Here is an 18,103-nt window from a genome sequence, read left to right as displayed (position 1 = left end):
GATGCACTCTCACATACATACATCCTGTCCGTTTTTATGCATACAGTAAAAAAACAGTAATAAAGAGGCGCCATTGAATATTGAATAATATTATACGATATTGAAGCTATTTTCGATATATTTTCACCGGGTCCTTTGGTATATCACAGCCACAGTTTTTGGTGCCCTTGGCAAATATCTATTGATATTTGCCAAGGGCACCAAAAACTGTGGCTGTGATATACCAAAGGACCCGGTGAAAATATATCGAAAATAGCTTCAATATCAAGCGATAAAGTTAATATATGTACATACATTGCAGTATGCACACGGTCTGAGAAGGTTTAACGTGGCAATGTCCGAGTCGGTCTGAGTAACGGACACCGTCTGAGTGCACTCGTATCATTTTGACCCGGTATAAAAAAACTCTAAGAAGTAATTTACAGCAAAAAAAAAAAGTTTCTTTATCGTGGATATTATTAGTCTTGTAATGAATTCTCAAATTTTGCAGAAAAAAAAAATATATTAAGAAATATAACATAATTGTATGTTATTAGAGAAAAATGAATGAGGCCTGACTTCAAAAATAATTGTCCGTTCCCTTTAAAATACATCAGCGTACTCATATTAAAAAGGTTGCATATAACATCTCTACATTGCAATTTGCATTGAAATTGCCGGGTGTAATATTGATTTGTTTTTGTGAGATTAGTATAAACGACATTCTATTGAGGATAAAACTATCAAACATGTATTTTTATACGGTTTCAAATGTTACCAAGTTCATCCTTTGCTTGTTTTGACCTTTGTCAATTTTTTTTCGACACTATAAATTTGAATTGATGTTCGCGGAGGTGGTGTTATAGGAAAGCCTGCTCCACGGTCGTTGCTGGTTCATCTTCATCCGCCGTTACGTAAAAGAGAAACTCTTATTGATTATGTCTGCAGACGGGTGTATCTCGAGATGATGGTACCTGTGTGTACCTGAGTATGTATGAATGTATGTGTACACTCATGATCCTTCTCAGCAGCAGTACAGCGCAAGAATTGCATGCGAAAATGTTTCGCAATGATCGGTTGTATGAAATTCAGTAGATATGTGCAGTTGAATCACATACGAGATTTGTTTTGACATTAAAATTCCGAAATGAAATAACTTGACTGTTCAAGTTTCAAATATTAAGAAAAAAAATGTATGCAACATACAAAATCGTTGAAAATTTTGAATTTTGCCATTGAAACGTTTATCTGATACTAAAACATAGCGCGTTTATCGATTCACGATTGTGACACAGTTTTTAGTGCTCTGTACCTGTTCACACGAAGAAAATCGTGATTTTATGCATTAAAAAAGCACGTGTAACTGGAATATTAAATTTTATACGTATGCACATGTGTATGTATATTGCCGAATCTATTTTATGACGTTTATTTTGAAATACACATTCGTAGAATGTCACTAATAGACTCATTACGCGTGCACAACGTCATTAACTTTTGAACCGTGGAATTCTTCTTATAGTTGGTAAGATTGTTTGCAATAGACATGGTTGAGATAATTGTTCAGATGAGTACGAGAGAGACTGTGTGAACGTCGCAAATCCGGTTCTTACAACCAGGAAGAATCGATTTGAGTCTCCGGGTTCAATTCCGGCATCGAATACAATGCTAATGTTAACAGCAATATGAAATTTGAACAACGTATTGTTAAAAGTTTTTGTGTTCAAGTAATATTTTTGATATTGATTTTTAAATGCTTTTTATTTTGTTCATAAATTAAAATGTATGTTCACGATATATTTTGGGTCTATTATAATAGCTACTGTTTCAGCGACCATTTTATATTTTACACACTATTTTTCTCGTTAGTATTTATAGTATTATTTCATTTATTATTGTTGTTGCAATGTTATAAAGATATAATATATTGCAGAAACGGGAATTCTAGCAACGTTGTAATGTGAAATTTCCCTTTTAAATACTTATTTGACATCTCCAAGGTTTTGACAGCTAAAAGTTTCATACGACATGGGTTGAGTCTATTTGAAGATGATTTTTGACTGTTATCACTTAAACAAACACCAATAATTCGCGTATGAACGGACTAGTATGTTCATGAACAAATTGGCATGATCAATAGAACTAACAGTATACACAATAATAGGAAAAAAGTTGAAAAACCTATTTACTATTCTTATAAATGTTAATAATACATTTTATACATATGTACATACATACTATTTAAACTGAAGACTCTTTAAAGTCAAAAATCTAAAGCAAGTTATATTCAGGTAATCCTGTGCTTATACCCGAAACGTAAAGATAACTTTAGTAATATTTTAAAATTACTCGTATCTAGGTTTTTTCATTGTAATTTCGAACTCTTCTTCTAATAAAAGAAATGTTAATAAAAATTAATGTTCATTTTCTGACTAAAAATTTCCGTGTATCAAAGTGGTATAATCAATGAGTAGATTAATTTGGGCTTATTGAGTTTGAATACGAAAAAAAGTGATAATTACCGACTCCGATTCAACTCGATAATTCGACTCCGACTTCAACTAAGTAAAATGTAATTTTCTTGCCAACGTATTTTTATATTATTTGACATTATTACTAGTAAAATAATAGCGATTTTCAGAATAAAAATAATTAAAGGAATTTAAAAAATCACCAAAAATTGATATGTTACCCAATTTATTGAATTATTGGTAATAAAATAGGTATAAATAAAAATTAAGTATATTCATAGTATATGTGTATGAATTCAATAAACAAATAAATCAATTTAATAAAAAATGAGAATAAAAAGTAACATCGTATTTGGCCAGAACACATCAAAATATAAGCAATTCGACGATTTTATTTATTAAAATTGTAAAATTTCAATTTATTGATCGATTTACTTCTATAAATTTAGACTCTAGTTGACACATATCGTAATACTATTAATTAAAAATAACATAAAAAAAAGGAGTCTGATTTGGTTGATTTGGTAGACTCCGACACTGACTCCAGCTCCACTTGAAATATTCCGACTCCACACCCCTGTATATATATTAAAAAAACTCTGAAAGAATACAGTAAGTAAAAGAAAAACGCTGTTTTCCACCAAATTAGCAAATCGCATTTATTAATTATTTTTGAATTTGACGTTTTTTTTATGTATATTCAGTGAAATTGTTTCGACTAATTGAGCATGCTACTTAACGAAAACATTTTTAGAATGTGATTTTTATAAACGATAAAACAAAGGAATGTTTTTTTTTCATTGTTTATTATTTATTTTTTTTGAATTAAAGGAATCTTCTCCATTCCTAATAGGTATACATTCGTTTATATGCAAGTGAAAGTGGAATTTTCATATTGAATCGCTGCGGTGTACCCAAAAGGTTACGAACCCATTTTTACGACGATCCTCAAAGGTCGTCAACTGCTGTACGAGTTCAGGCATTTACTTCTGGCGCATTGCTATACAACAAACGTGAGAACACGAGAGATGTACGCGGAAGTCCGTGAAATGTTTATTTCGTTCACCAGACGACATGTCCCTATTTGCATGTATTGTAACATACATACGTACATATGTACATAGGTGAGTAATCGACAGCTGATTCCGATCAGGCTGTGAATTCGCATTGCACAATTTAAACGTTTTGAATTAGATACACTCATGCTTTTGACACCTTACGTCGCAATTTTGTAATGTGACTTATTGCTCTGTCATTACTTTAGTGCTATCCGATTGTTACACACTTACTTTCATACATATGTACCTCCCGACGAAAATGTCACGCTGAAAAATTATGTCACGAAAAATCGCTATAGTGTAATTTTGCCACGATTTCACTAAGCCTGAATAGATTTTTCAAATACAGTAACATCTGTATGTAGATCAGATATGCAAATAAAAATCATTGAAAGTGTTTTCTTCTTAGACTCATATTTCGCTCTGTAATAGATTGTAAATTGCGAATCGATGAACGTGATAAAAAAATTAAATTTTGGAACATGTAGTTGATGCGATCTAATAATGTATGCGGAAAAGAGTAGTTAGCTCTTTTTCAAACAAAAAAGGCGATCAACTCGAAGCAATGATCGAAGCCACTTACTTAGTCATTAGTCTAATATTACTCATACATTACGCAATATTATATTATCCTGTGCATAGAAATGACGATGATCGATAATTAATAGCCTATTTATTTAGTTTTGTTGTGGCTCAAATGTTACTTTTAAATTCGTTTTGCGAAACATCAATGCAAATAAAAAATTTCACTTTTTGTTCTTTTTTTTTGTTATCATCTTTATGGAACTTGAATATTGGCTTTTTTCGCCGATATGATTAGCATAACTAGACAAATACTCTTTATTTAAAATTACCATACCAAATCAGACATATGTATGTATGTAAATATGTAAGGTGTGAGCGGTGAAACTATGCACCCGTACCTACTGTCGATCTTAATTGTATAAAGAGAATATGCGTGATTTAATATACGTATGTACATACAAAAAAATATGAGAATACAAAAAAACCATACATATATTAATGAATTAAATTTAGTAAATACATAAATAAATATTAGAAAGAGGTATAAGTAATACGAAATTCGGAATGAAAATATTTATAATACCTTTTTACTTGAACTGAACGATTATTTAGAATGCTTTTTCAACACAATACAACATAACAATATACCAACTAAAAGGTTGTTTATTTACCAAATACATATGTGCATAAGTTCAAGTTCCGATAATTGTTTTAAGCATTATAATACTTACTGAATAACTTTACTTACTACCTACATACATACATAGATATTGCCAGTAAGTCTACATACATACATATATCTATGTATGGATCTATAAGAAATACCAAAATATGTACATATATGTCCTAGCCAAAATAAAACAATTGGACCGTTTATTTCTTATGGAATATAATTATAAGCGCCCCAGGGGATTTTTTTTCCCCGAAATATTATATTATACATATATCTATATAACCAATATTAGTGTACATATGAAAAAGTGATGTATCTGAGAATTTTTCGTTTGTTATTACCGAAATTTGCTGAAAAGTGCTGCTCAGTGCAGACTGCATTTAAGTTACAAATTCATTGATTTTTAACTTACGTACGCAACTTTTTAAAGAGCTGGTAGTATTTAAACCTCGGAACTAAAGAAAAATTAACTGCATATCTACATAAATATACATCTACTATTATTTTCAAATGAAATTATTTTTGTCAGTAACTTTAATAAATCAAATTTTCATTGTAACAAACAACAAATTTGATTTTTAGCAATACTGTACAATGAGAACCGCGAGAAGGTTGAAGCTTATTCCCTCACGGAAAATGATTTGGACAGGAAGTTGTAATGCAAAATAATTTAACAAAAATTACGGAAATTTTATAATTTGAACAACGGGTTTCCGGAAACTTCGGATTTTTAACAATGGGTTTCTGGAAACCCTCGGAAACCTGCTGGTTGTCAGCACATATTGCGAGGAAAACAGATTTCACATTCTTAAAGAGTACTAACTACTCTGGTACATCCGTACTATGTATATACGTAGAGAAATAAATTGCCAAAATTAAATCTAAAGCTAGATTCTACATACTAAGAATATACATACATACCTACTTTGGCATATTAGAAAAGTCTTATTTTAAAAGAGCTTTTCAATAGCAGATTGTACCTACAATTAAATTTATGTAATGAGTTTGATTAAGACTAGATAATATCGAGTGGAATTATCTATACATAATTAAAAATTTAGTTACACCATTATATTTCTTTAATATTATATATATGTACATATATATAATGTATAGTAACAGCATGCAGATTCACATCCGCAATAGCCGTTTGCATACAATTTCGTCGAGGTGATGTGATGTGAGACTTTGCGGATAATATCGACCGGAGCGGTCGTGTGAATATTGTGCTATTTCCGAAATGCCAACTTTATAATGTGTAATCGTGAGGAGATTCGTTGATTGATGATGTTCGTGCGGGACGGCCATCAAGGACGATTCGGTGCTTGATTGACCACACGCGGCCATCTTATCTATGCATATCAATTGCCGTTCGGACAAAAAGCGAGAGTCGTGATATATAACGATCCACCGGCTACCGTTATCTGGTGATCTCGGACACTTGCTAACCATGGTCAAGGTATTATAACCGAATATTTATTCACGTGGCTTGAATGGCTACTACATATGTACACAATGCTCTGTGATTGATGCAGTCTACAGCCTCCATGTAACATTTCGAATTAGGCGGTACATACTGTGTAAACTCACCGGCTAGATAGTGGTTTCGGGTTATCGTTGATGATATTGTGTTATGTGTGGGTTTCGTAATCACTTTCACACCGTTGTTTTATTGTTTACGACGATTCTGTGAAAGGTCACAGCACAACAAAAGTATGCTTCGAATTATTATTAAACTCACGACGCAAAGCAACGATACAATGGCGTTTGAATCCATACGGTTAATGAGCGATTTCTTTAAACGTCTGTCACAAAGAAGGCTAGCTTAAAATTAATCGATACACAATGCGAAATTATCTACGGATTGACATTATGTAGATGCAGGTCAATATACATAAAGCCAGGGCTCCACTCTGAGCGGAGCTAAATGAGAGAGAAGTGAGTGGAGGTAAACGAGAGCGGATCCAGAAATGGCATAAAAATGAGATGAAGCTTCACCGAAAAATAGTTTGGTAAAGAGGCAAGTGAGGTGCTAGGAGTCTAGAATTTTTTTAACGACGAGCATCTTATCTCCCGACCTAGGGGCGCCATAGACAATGGGCGCTTTCATTTTTCTTTTTTTGATTATTAAATTGAAAAAATAAAAATAAAATAATTTCTTTGAATTTATAAAACATTTTATATTCAATTAATTTTTCTACTTGAAGTAACAATACTGATTGTAAAATATTATAATTTGCGAGAAATGCAGGAAGCTGACTGTCAAATATCAATGACTCACGAAAAAACTCGTGAAACAATAAACTGTCACAGTACAAATGGTAATTTGGAATTGTATTTTATATAAAACTAGCTGAACCCGGCATGCGTTACAATGCCACAATAACGCATGCAATTCCCGTTCCCTTTATCGTTTCTATTCTCGTTCCCATTCCCGTTCCCGTTCCCATTTGTCGGAAAAACGCAGGCAGCGAATATATTTGAAATTATTGCGTTGCAATGACACTCATTCCCATTTTTACCGTTTCCGTTCCCATTTTTGGGTGATTTTTTTTCACAGTAATCTTCCCGGACATGCATATAACACATCCTGAAAGTTCCATCGTAGTCGGTTCACTAGCTTAGGAGCCTATACAAGACACACAGACAGACATTCAATTTTATATATGTATGTACATATATAGATACCGCTGAAACATATGTGTATCAGGAATGGATTTACTTCACTAAATTAAATATCTTAACCAATCATATTCGAATGAAGAAATGTTTGTCTATAAAATTATTTAATTCATTGTTGAATATAAATTAATGTCTTCATTACCGAATTTTTATTTTACTCCTTTTTATATATGTATTCCGCTGGGTAGTAGGGAGGATTGCAGGAGAGAGAGACAAGTAAAAGCGATCTCAATTCAATCTTATACGTTTATTTAGAACAATAGGTACTCGATGCGTATACGCACTCGGTCTGCCAAGGCGCGACGCTACTGTCGCCCGGACAAGGTTCGGGAGTACCAACCTTAACATTAATAAATACAGTGCATAATACCAACTGTTCGGCACGAGCCACATAATTATACATAATTATAATCAGTTTATATTAATATCCTACATATGTATACACAAAACGTGCCTATTTTGAATTAAAATTGTAAATTTCATTTTGTTTTTTTCTTGATATATTTTTCTTCAACATAAAATTTAAAGAACGTTCATGAAATGTATTGTTTAAAAAATTAAGGGGGGGGGGGGTTGAAATCAACCTGCCTAGGGGTGCCATTTACCCTTAGGTCAGGCCTGCTCCCAACTAATGGATTTTTGTGTCAGATCTCCGAAATCGACAAAAGATTATCTAAAAAAGGAATTTATGTTTCGATAAATTGCCCGATGACTTCTCATATGCGATTAGCTATCGATGATTTATATTAAATAATATTATGAAAAAGGGCATCAATTATCGTAAATAAAACTCTAAATGAAAAATTAGTTAAAAAACAATACTTACGAGAGGTGGGGACTCGCTTCGCTCAAAACTTCCAACAGATAGGTCGACACAGCGAAGCCGCTACGCACTCTATTTCTTGGTTCGTCTCATCCCGCTCACCTCTTCAGCGGTGGAGCTTCAACTATAAAAATGAGCCCTTTCGAGTTGAGTGGATCTAATATAAGCTAGAAATGACCCCGCTTCGTTCCCAGTGGAGCACCAGCTTAAAAGTTCGAGCGATGCTGTGAAACTTTTATTATTGTGCATTTAAAAAATAGAACGTGTTTGTTATGTTATCAATTATGTCATGAATTGTGTTTATGTACATATAATAAAATTAAATTTGAATATGGAAATTTGAAATGAAATCATTAGTTCGAAAAATATGACCTTTGTGTATATAGGTTGTCATTAAAGTCGGCTTAAAGTACTTATGAATATATTATATTCTATTATGTAGAATAAAGTATTATAATTATGTTTTTTTCCCGCATCACATATATATATGCAGAATGCAATATCAATTTTAAGTATGTATACATATATTATATGTATGTTTAAAATTATGTACATACAAAATTTATACTAGTTTCTGAGCAAAAAATTTGTTTTCATATATTATATTAAACATACAAATTGATAGGTATATATGTATGTACATACATATGTACGTTCAAATGAGCTTTAAATCAGACAAGTACATGGAGATGATACACAATAATTAAAATATACTTTCTCCATCTGATTGTTACAACCTTTCTGTACTCTCTAATTCGTGAGATGGTCATCTTAAAGAAACTTTTTTTTAAAACCTAATATTATAGAAGTGATAATTTTGTCGAATGTACGCATTAGGTACTAAACTAGCGTAGTGAATCGTCAACAATTTATATTAGTATAAGAATAAGTACATTATCTATAAAATTATATTTATTAAAGTTCAAGTAGTAATAATTAAATTAGTGAGACTTGATTTAGACGTCATACTTCTATGACCTAAATAAATGATGTGTACATAAACACACACAATATGGTATAAGTTATAGTGATTGCTTGAATTATCATCTATTTATGATATTTAGACGCTTTTCATTGCGACAATTTTCACTACCGATATAATCAAAAGTATCATGGGAATGATTTGATATTTTCACTAGGCTACATGGCATTACGATTGCGACTTTCGACGGGGTCATGACACGCGAATGACGGTGAATCTTCCGGTTGCAAATTGCAGCATCGGTCCTCTCAGTGGTCCGTTGCGGGCGTGGTGGTCGTGATCAAGTCATATGAATTTCCAGATTTTTTGAAAGCGACTTCCGTGAGATATGAGCGTGTGTTCGGAGTAGGGAGAATCAAATGAAATTCTAATTTATTTTTTTATTTTTCCTTAGGTCACTTTCACTTACGAAAAGTTGGACGCTAAAATGCTCGGTAAAGCGTGCAAAAAAGCCAGCACGCAGCCGCGACCCGACCCAGAGGTAAACAGGAATGGAGACGACCTTAGTTCTGTGAGAATGTTTCGACTAGCTCGGATTTTAATGTGGTCGATTGTTCACTTTTATGGCACGCTATCTGCCATTTGAACTTTCCACTGAAGATCTATACTGATCGGTGCACGCTCATTCGGTTATACAAGCGGTTACGACTCATCCGCTTCTTTATGACCGTGTTTGTTGTAAACATGAAACAAGTCCATCGAAGAAAAATTGCATATGTCTATGTATAGTGGGTTAATAAAATCATGAGTTTCTAATTTAAAAACAAACGGGTTTATGGAATTAAAAAGAGTCTTTAAAAATATCCCAAAATCGAGGCCGATTACTGTGTTAATTTTTTCTAAAATGCAATATTCGAAGTTGATTCTTTAAAAGCAGACCCAAGCCTTGAAAATATAAGTGTTCAATTTTAAACATATTTAAGGATTTTTCCTTGAACCGTTGAGTGAACTTATGTATAACTTTTTTGATGTCAGCTATTGATAAAATCTTTGGAACATTCTTAAAATTTTCCTTAAAGTTATTCCTATTTCGCTTATTGTGAAATGAATTTTTTTAACTATTTATTTGTAGAAAAACAAACTTTTTTGAAGAGACCAAATACTAAAAAAAGTGACCATATCATCCGGATAAAGGTCCTTCTGAGAATTTAAAAATCGGTTTGGATTCCTAGCTCTTAAAACAGCGAAATATGTATTCATACGATTGTTTTTTGATCGGGATAATTATAGCTATATTATAGCTCAGAGGTTAGCATATAATGTTATCAACTGAGGGGTCACAGGTTTAATCCCTGGCCCGGTGTTGCTGGCTAGACCTTGTATCTATGTACATATGTGACTCCAGGTCGATCGTTTCCTATCAGAGTTTGCCAATTTATCTGATTATATACACCATTATTTGAATATAACTTCAAATTTATAATAATAATTTTATAAATTTATGTAAAGTACATATGTACAAATTTGGCCATAGGTGTCGCCTTGGGGCAAAACCCGTAATGGCAATACGGTAAATATAAATAAAAACATTATATGTACACATGTAGTATGTATTTTCTGGTGAAAGTATTATATTATACATTATATATAATATAATTCCATTAAAATTTTTAAGAATTTCGTCTTTTATCCATTTGCGTATTTTCAGTGCGAGTATTTTTCCTGTCCGCTTTTATCCAGTGTGCATTTTTCTGTTCGCCTTTTTTCAGTACGTTTTTTTTCCAGCGTGATTTCAGATGATTTCATTCTAAAGAAGAAACTGAGGTTTTCTTATATGTTTCATACAATTATATACATATGTACATACTTAAAATTAAAAGAAATCATAATATTTTAGTTCTATGTACATATATACTTATTTGTATATGCAAGGTCTGATTTATAGCAATAGTTATTACTGTTATTAAAAGTTTCATTAAAGTGGCGTTTATCTGATACATTCTTTCAACATGTTTTCTATGGTCTGACAATTTGGTAGTAGATTTAAAATTAGAAAACCATAAATTAAATATGACTAATAAATAAGTTGTGACGAAAGATTAATTAACCAACAATGTGGATCGCATTAAAATAAACAAAGTATATTGGCCATGGCCAAATTTTGACTTTGGTTAGTGTGTGCGTATTGCGATGATGGCTGTTTCGTTTTCGGTTTAATTTCTCACACGAATCGAAATGGCTACAATCGAATCGAGACGTTTTTTTTTTTTAATTTTTGACCTTGGCTATTCGATCAAAATGCTCGGAAGAGTCCACGTAGTGGTATGCAGAACTATGACCAAAAAGAAGACGATCGTACGTTGCTGGTGAATGTGTGGCAAATGAGCATAGCGTTAAGCAGGTGAAGGATAACCGCCGTTTACCCGACCAGGATGCTCCCAAACCACTGATGTTGAATCACTGACATCAATGGCAATACACACATATATAGTTACAAGGATGATTTCAAAAGTTGCTGATTTTCATTTATGTATTCTGAGAATGCTCTCACATTGAACTTGAAGTCATGTAATTGTTGTCATTGGGAGTTGTCAGTTGTTCAGAATATTTACGAGCATAATCTCATATATAATTTGGAAAGAGACTTTGAATATATGTATGTATGTATGTATCCTTCGTTCGTAGAAATCCGTGACGTCATCGGACAAATAATTCGCTTTCGGATTCGAACAAAGGATTCGAAGTTCCCGGGGGCGTAGGCGCCGAGGCCGAAGCCCTAGGAGATGCAGACGTCAGGGGCGGAGCCCTAGGGGGGTACATATAATTTTTTATAAGAGACTTACTATATATGTCTGTTTGTTCGTGACAGTCAATTTAATAATAAAAACAAACGAGTATTCAAATAAATTTATATAAAATAAAACTGTTCAAATAAATTTAATAAAATGTTTACTATTAGATAAGTCATTTTTAAACGGATTATATTACAAATACCGAGCAAAGCCGGGTAATACGGCTAGTTATAAATATTTCGGAAACTATTTTTGAATTTATAATCTCATACTTTTTTTAATTTACAAATAACCTAGTTTTTTTTAAATTATTTTCAGATGCCCCCTTTTTATTACATCATCAATATAGCACTGCTTTCTGTTTCTTTATATTGCATATATTTTTTATATAAAAGTAAATATATAACCAGCAACATAGCTCAGTGGTTAACGTATAATGCTATCAACTGAGGGGTCATGAGTTAAGTTACTCGTCAGACCTTAGATTGTATATGTGATTCCATGTCGATCGTTTCTTATCAGGCTTTGCAAATTTATCCGATTTAGTTGTTAAAACGGTTCTAAACAAGTTGACAACATATTCTCAGTTGTCACCATTATTTGAATGTAGTAATGTTATAAAGTACGTATATACAGGGCCACCGAGAGGGGAGGGGGGAAGCTGGGGTTAAAGTTCCAGGGCCCGGACTATTTGAGGGGCTCCGTGTTGGGACGTTCGATTGATCGATATTGATATTTTATATTATTCTATATAAAAATAAATATATTTCTTTAATTATATATATACATATAACATATAACTTTATTTTAATTCGTGTATCAATTCCTTTCCAAAGCCACCCGTTGAAATCAACGGACACAACAATAGTGGTAAATATAAATTTTTAATAATATACCTGGTGTTTAAAATAGTATCGGAAAATTATTAAAATCAAATAGTTTTATATACCTACATATTTTTGTATCTTGTATATCCGATTGTATTATTTTATATATTCTTTGTTGTAGAATCAGTGTGTAATCGATTGTAATTTGAGAATCAATGACTTAAATGTTTCAAAAACTGGTATCCTTCATCTATTAATGTTTAACATTAAATTTAATCGGCCTAACATAGTTTGCAAAACACTGATCTAAATAATAATAAATTAATGCAGTAGTGAAAGCTCAATTGGCGTAGCAATCTGCTAAGTAATTGAAAAATCTAGAGTTTAAATCGTGATAGATGTGGAAACGTATTCGATATTAAATACTACTGACAAGATTTGAATGACATTAAAATCAAGATAGACCGTTTGTCGTTAGAATTTTCCGATTTTATGTGATTTTAAGTTGCTAATGCAATTCCGTCAGCTTTGAAATATTTATACAACGCATCAAACACTCCCAAGAAAAGTCAGTTTTATATATTACTAGCTGAACCCGGCATGCGTTTCAATGCCACAATAATGCATGCAATTCCCGTTCCCGTTCCCATTTGTCGGAAAAACGCAGGCAGCGGACCCATTTGAAATTATTCAATTATTTGTTTATTTTACCCTAAAAACATTTGAAATTATTGCGTTGCAATGCCACTCACTCCCGTTTTTTCCGTTTCCGTTCCTGTTTTTGGCCGATTTTTTTCACAGTTAGCTTCCCGGACATGCATACAATAAATCCTGAAAGTCCCATCGTACAATAACGCATGCAATTCCCGTTCCCGTTTCCGTTTCTCGATGCGTTTCGATAAGTGAAGGTTTCAGTTTCAAATCAATACTTAATAATCAAATTAAATTATAGTAAAGTATAGGAATGCATACGTGACAGACAGACAAACATTGATTTATATACATATGTAGGATTGTCATAAGTAGTACGTAATATCAGGTTGGTATGAGTGGTACGTAATGTATTTGTACGTTGGCATGCGTGCGCGCAAGTCGATTACCAACGTATACATTTCCTTGACTACACGCTGGCGCTTCATACTTTCGCGTCGATAAAATCATAATTACGAATATTATTATCCCGTTTTTTTCACAGTAATCTTCCCGGATATGCATATAACAAATTCTGAAAGTTCCATCGTAATCGGTTCAGTGGTTTAGGAGCCTATTCAAGACAGACAGACAAACATTGATTTTTATATACATAGATATTCGTTTAATGTCAGATAGTAAAACTGTCATGATGAGCATCGATTGAAATTGCAATAATATCACACAGACAATTGCGATGAAAGGTCGTATTTACTATTGGTCATTAGCATGCAGATGATATGTAAATAGTGGGATAAAATTCAAACGCGGTTCATTTGCAGCGAATTTGCAAGAATCTAAAAATATACGCGTATTCGAAATTGCCCAAGTATTTTCTTTCGCTTTGAATTTACAGAATCAAATGCATTGGGCAATTTTTATGCAACAACCAGAACTACCATTATGAAGATGGTGTTTGGACACGTACGGACGTGCGGAACACTTTCCATTTCTCCCATCGTCGATGGCGGGTTGAGAATTTCTGTTTTGCGTCATTTGCACGTTGTAGAATCAGTGCAACATTTATGCGTACGTGTGTAAGTATTGTATAGGTACATATGTACATACGTGCACTGCTTCTTCTCTCACCTCAACACCATTGCGACCGCATGCTTTCCGAGAGGCATTTACTTATTCGTAATTGGACTTTTGTTCACAAAGTGTCACAAAGTAGAATTGAGGGGTTCTTACGAGCCGACCAATTTTCTTGCGGTTTGCGGTTTTTAATTGCCGGGCCATTGTGGTGGTCAATAATGCTGCTTGAACTGTGGTTGCGTGATGCTGAAGTGTACCAATTTGCACATAGGTAGGTATAATACATAGTACCACTTTTCACGCAACGTCGCTCCCTAATTATTCAATTTTGCAATTGACACTTTGGTGTTTCACTTATAAAGGAAAATCGATTGTTGAATGTTGAATTAATTTTCTTTTTATAAAGGCCTGTATTTAAAAGAAACCAAAACAATTGTGGTAATTTCGTGAGGCTTACGGCGTGAAGAAGATTTTTTTCCATATTTATCAAAAATTTGATAAAACCAAAAATAATTAATTGACTAAAGAAAATCTTATTACAGATTTTTTTTTGTAATTGATGGTCGTCTTTAATTTAAATGAAATTCTTCGAAATGTATTATTATTAGTTAATACACTTTTTAAATTATTAAAATAAATTTTATATAGAGTAAATTATTATCATATATGTCAGATAGCTTTCCTTCTAAAAGAACTAGTTTTGTTCAATTTAATAATTTCACTACGAAATTCGATTCTTTTGTATTAATTAAGCGGGTTTCATTACAGCTGTATCAGAAGAGTTTGTAGGGGCCCTATGAGTGTGACATGGTCAGTTTTGGGTCACTTATATGTACTATGTTGCTGGGTACTACTTTACTTCCTTCCTTGTTATCATCTATATATATATATATATATATATATATATATATATATATATATATATATATATATATATATATATATATATGTGTATATATATATATATATATATATATATATATATATATATATATATATATATATATATATATAATACTCAAAAGATGTATGTATGTATCCGATAGGCTCTTATACGACTCCATGAATCTTCACTGAATTTGGCACGAGTATTCTTTGAAATCCGGAGAATCTATCCGTGTAATCACTTTTTTAAATGTAGATATATGATGATCTGACGCTGTCTTAAGATAAAAAAAGAATACCAGTACAAGAGTTATTTATTAAAGAAAAAAACAATTGACTGATTTCAATTAAAAATAAAAAACAACAATTGAATAATTTCAAATGTGTTCGCCGTTTATAAATACTAAAAAACATGTAATTAGTCCACAATCGCTTAAAGTCTATCTTCACAGAGTTCCGAGCAACGCTGGGTAAATGCCGCTAGTACTTAATATGCATACTACCTAAACACAATCTGCTTTAGGTCATGGACTTTAGAGAGTCTTTAATTAATATTATGTATTAGATGTATTATGAGAAATTATAAGGATTGTAAATAGGTTTTTTTGAGCTCTTTTTCCTATTATGCTGTAGATTAACATTAGAATAATATAATACTATGATTACTAACCAAATTAAATTAAATTGTAAAATAGAAAATGATCAGTAGATCAGTAGCTATTAAAATAGATATAAGATGTATTGTGAACATAATTTCGTAATAATAAAAAGCATTTAAAAATCAAAAATCAAAATACATTAAATTAGACCGCCATGTCATTCCATTCGCTTACGTTTTACGAATTGTTTCAAACGAATACATGCCTCAATTAATCAAAATCTATCGTGTTCGATTGAATATTTTGAAGGATCTTCAACCGTATCTTTGACATTAACGATCGCGTACACATATTTGACAAGCATACATATTTTATCTACATATTCTACTAGTACATACAACATATAATGTGCGCGTCGAAATGGCATCAAGAGAAAATCGAATAAATTTATGAACGACCTTTAGTAATTGGTGTAATAAAAATGTTATATAAATATCGATTATTTAATCGAGGATTGATATGAACTGTATGTATGTGTGTACACAGTTCCTATTATAAAAAATGGTCTTTTATTTTTATTAGTCTGTTGAACTATTGCACGCGTGGAGTTGGGTTAATGAGTCTATGACGTTCACATTTCTAACAGACAAATCGGATCCGATGATTATTTTCGCATAAGCGCAGGCCGTCATGTCATGTAGGCGAGTGGTTCAAGTTAGCCTGGTGCATGATTGTGCACATAATCGCACAAGTAAGATGCTCCTCTCACTAGGAAGTCCAGCGAGCTAATTTGTCTGTGACATAATCGCTTCCCTCGAACTAGATTCTATTCGAGCGTGTGATCCAGGTTTTCACTTTTTGCCACGTGCAATTAATTTAATTAGACTATCTACTGCTCTAATCTATAATAGTAAAAATATCTCGCAATCTTGTTCGTACGAATTATTTTGTTGGACGAAAAGGGTGACTCACCAACATAATCAAAAAAAAAAAAGAGGTTGCATCGAAGATGTATATTAGATCACGGTTGGATATAATCAAGTAGGGACAATAAGAAAAAGGTTCCAGCCTCCATTATAAAGGACAAAGAGTAGCTTTTTATTTAATTTTATTTGAGTTGAGCTAAAGATCTGGCCTTGTTGGATTCGTATCGTATGCAATAGCAGAAGATAAACGGGCGTTGGTTATTTGACGTGTTAATAGTAAGGCGTCAATATTGCGATAAAAATCGGCTATTAGATATTATTAGTTCCTGCGGCGATTTTTTTAAACATGATAAATATACTAGAAATCGAATTTAAGTTGTGTAATGCAGTTGCAAAATAATCAATTTTGCAAGCTTAAAGATGCTCTCCAACATAGCGTTCGTAAGAATTCCGTACTGTGTGATTTAAAAACTAATGCTGAAGAGTTTTTTGGATTTAAAGTAGGTATGTATAGGATTTTTTTAAATCCAGATCAAATAATTATGACTTTATTTGACTGTGTCGTCTCAAAGGCTTCTTATTAAGTTCTAGGGATTTAAAAAATACCGATATTTGCCACTATCGGTTATACCGGTATTGACTTTTTTAAGCAATTAGTGCTGTAGGTAGGTAACTGTAGGTTAATCATTAATTATTTTAATCTATTACTTTAATAACTTTTTATTAATTAATTAATTTTGATTACAAAGTAATGTGTCGAGTCAGTAATGTTTTTGATCGGCGAATATCAAAAAAAGTATGGATGAATATATGGATGGTCGGCGAATATCAAAACAATGGATTTTTGTGGTGTTGTCACCGAAAACATAATTTTTATTAATTATTAATATTTGTTAATTGTTATGATTTACGAGGGAGAAGCGCCAAAAGAGAAGTTAAGTTCACATGTTGTTTCTGGATTGTGTCTCTTCTATCTGATTGAATCCGCTAAAATTGTTATTTTTAGGTACATAGTATGTACCTAAAGGTAAGAAGGTTAACTATGTACTACATACACTGATTTCTCAGGAATTTGAACAAAAGCCAATTTTGGCTCATATTTAATGCTGTATATACATATGTAGCTGCATCAGACGGATTTCGCGGTAGCTGTATAAATACAGAAAGCTGTATATATACAGAAATTTCAATGAGGCATTTAGCCGCTCGAGGACCG

This window comes from Arctopsyche grandis, chromosome 5 (genome assembly GCF_051622035.1).
Source record: "Arctopsyche grandis isolate Sample6627 chromosome 5, ASM5162203v2, whole genome shotgun sequence".
Lineage (NCBI taxonomy): Eukaryota > Metazoa > Arthropoda > Insecta > Trichoptera > Hydropsychidae > Arctopsyche > Arctopsyche grandis.
The sequence above is the reverse complement of the archived record's forward strand: the minus strand, read 5'-3'. Positions refer to the sequence as shown.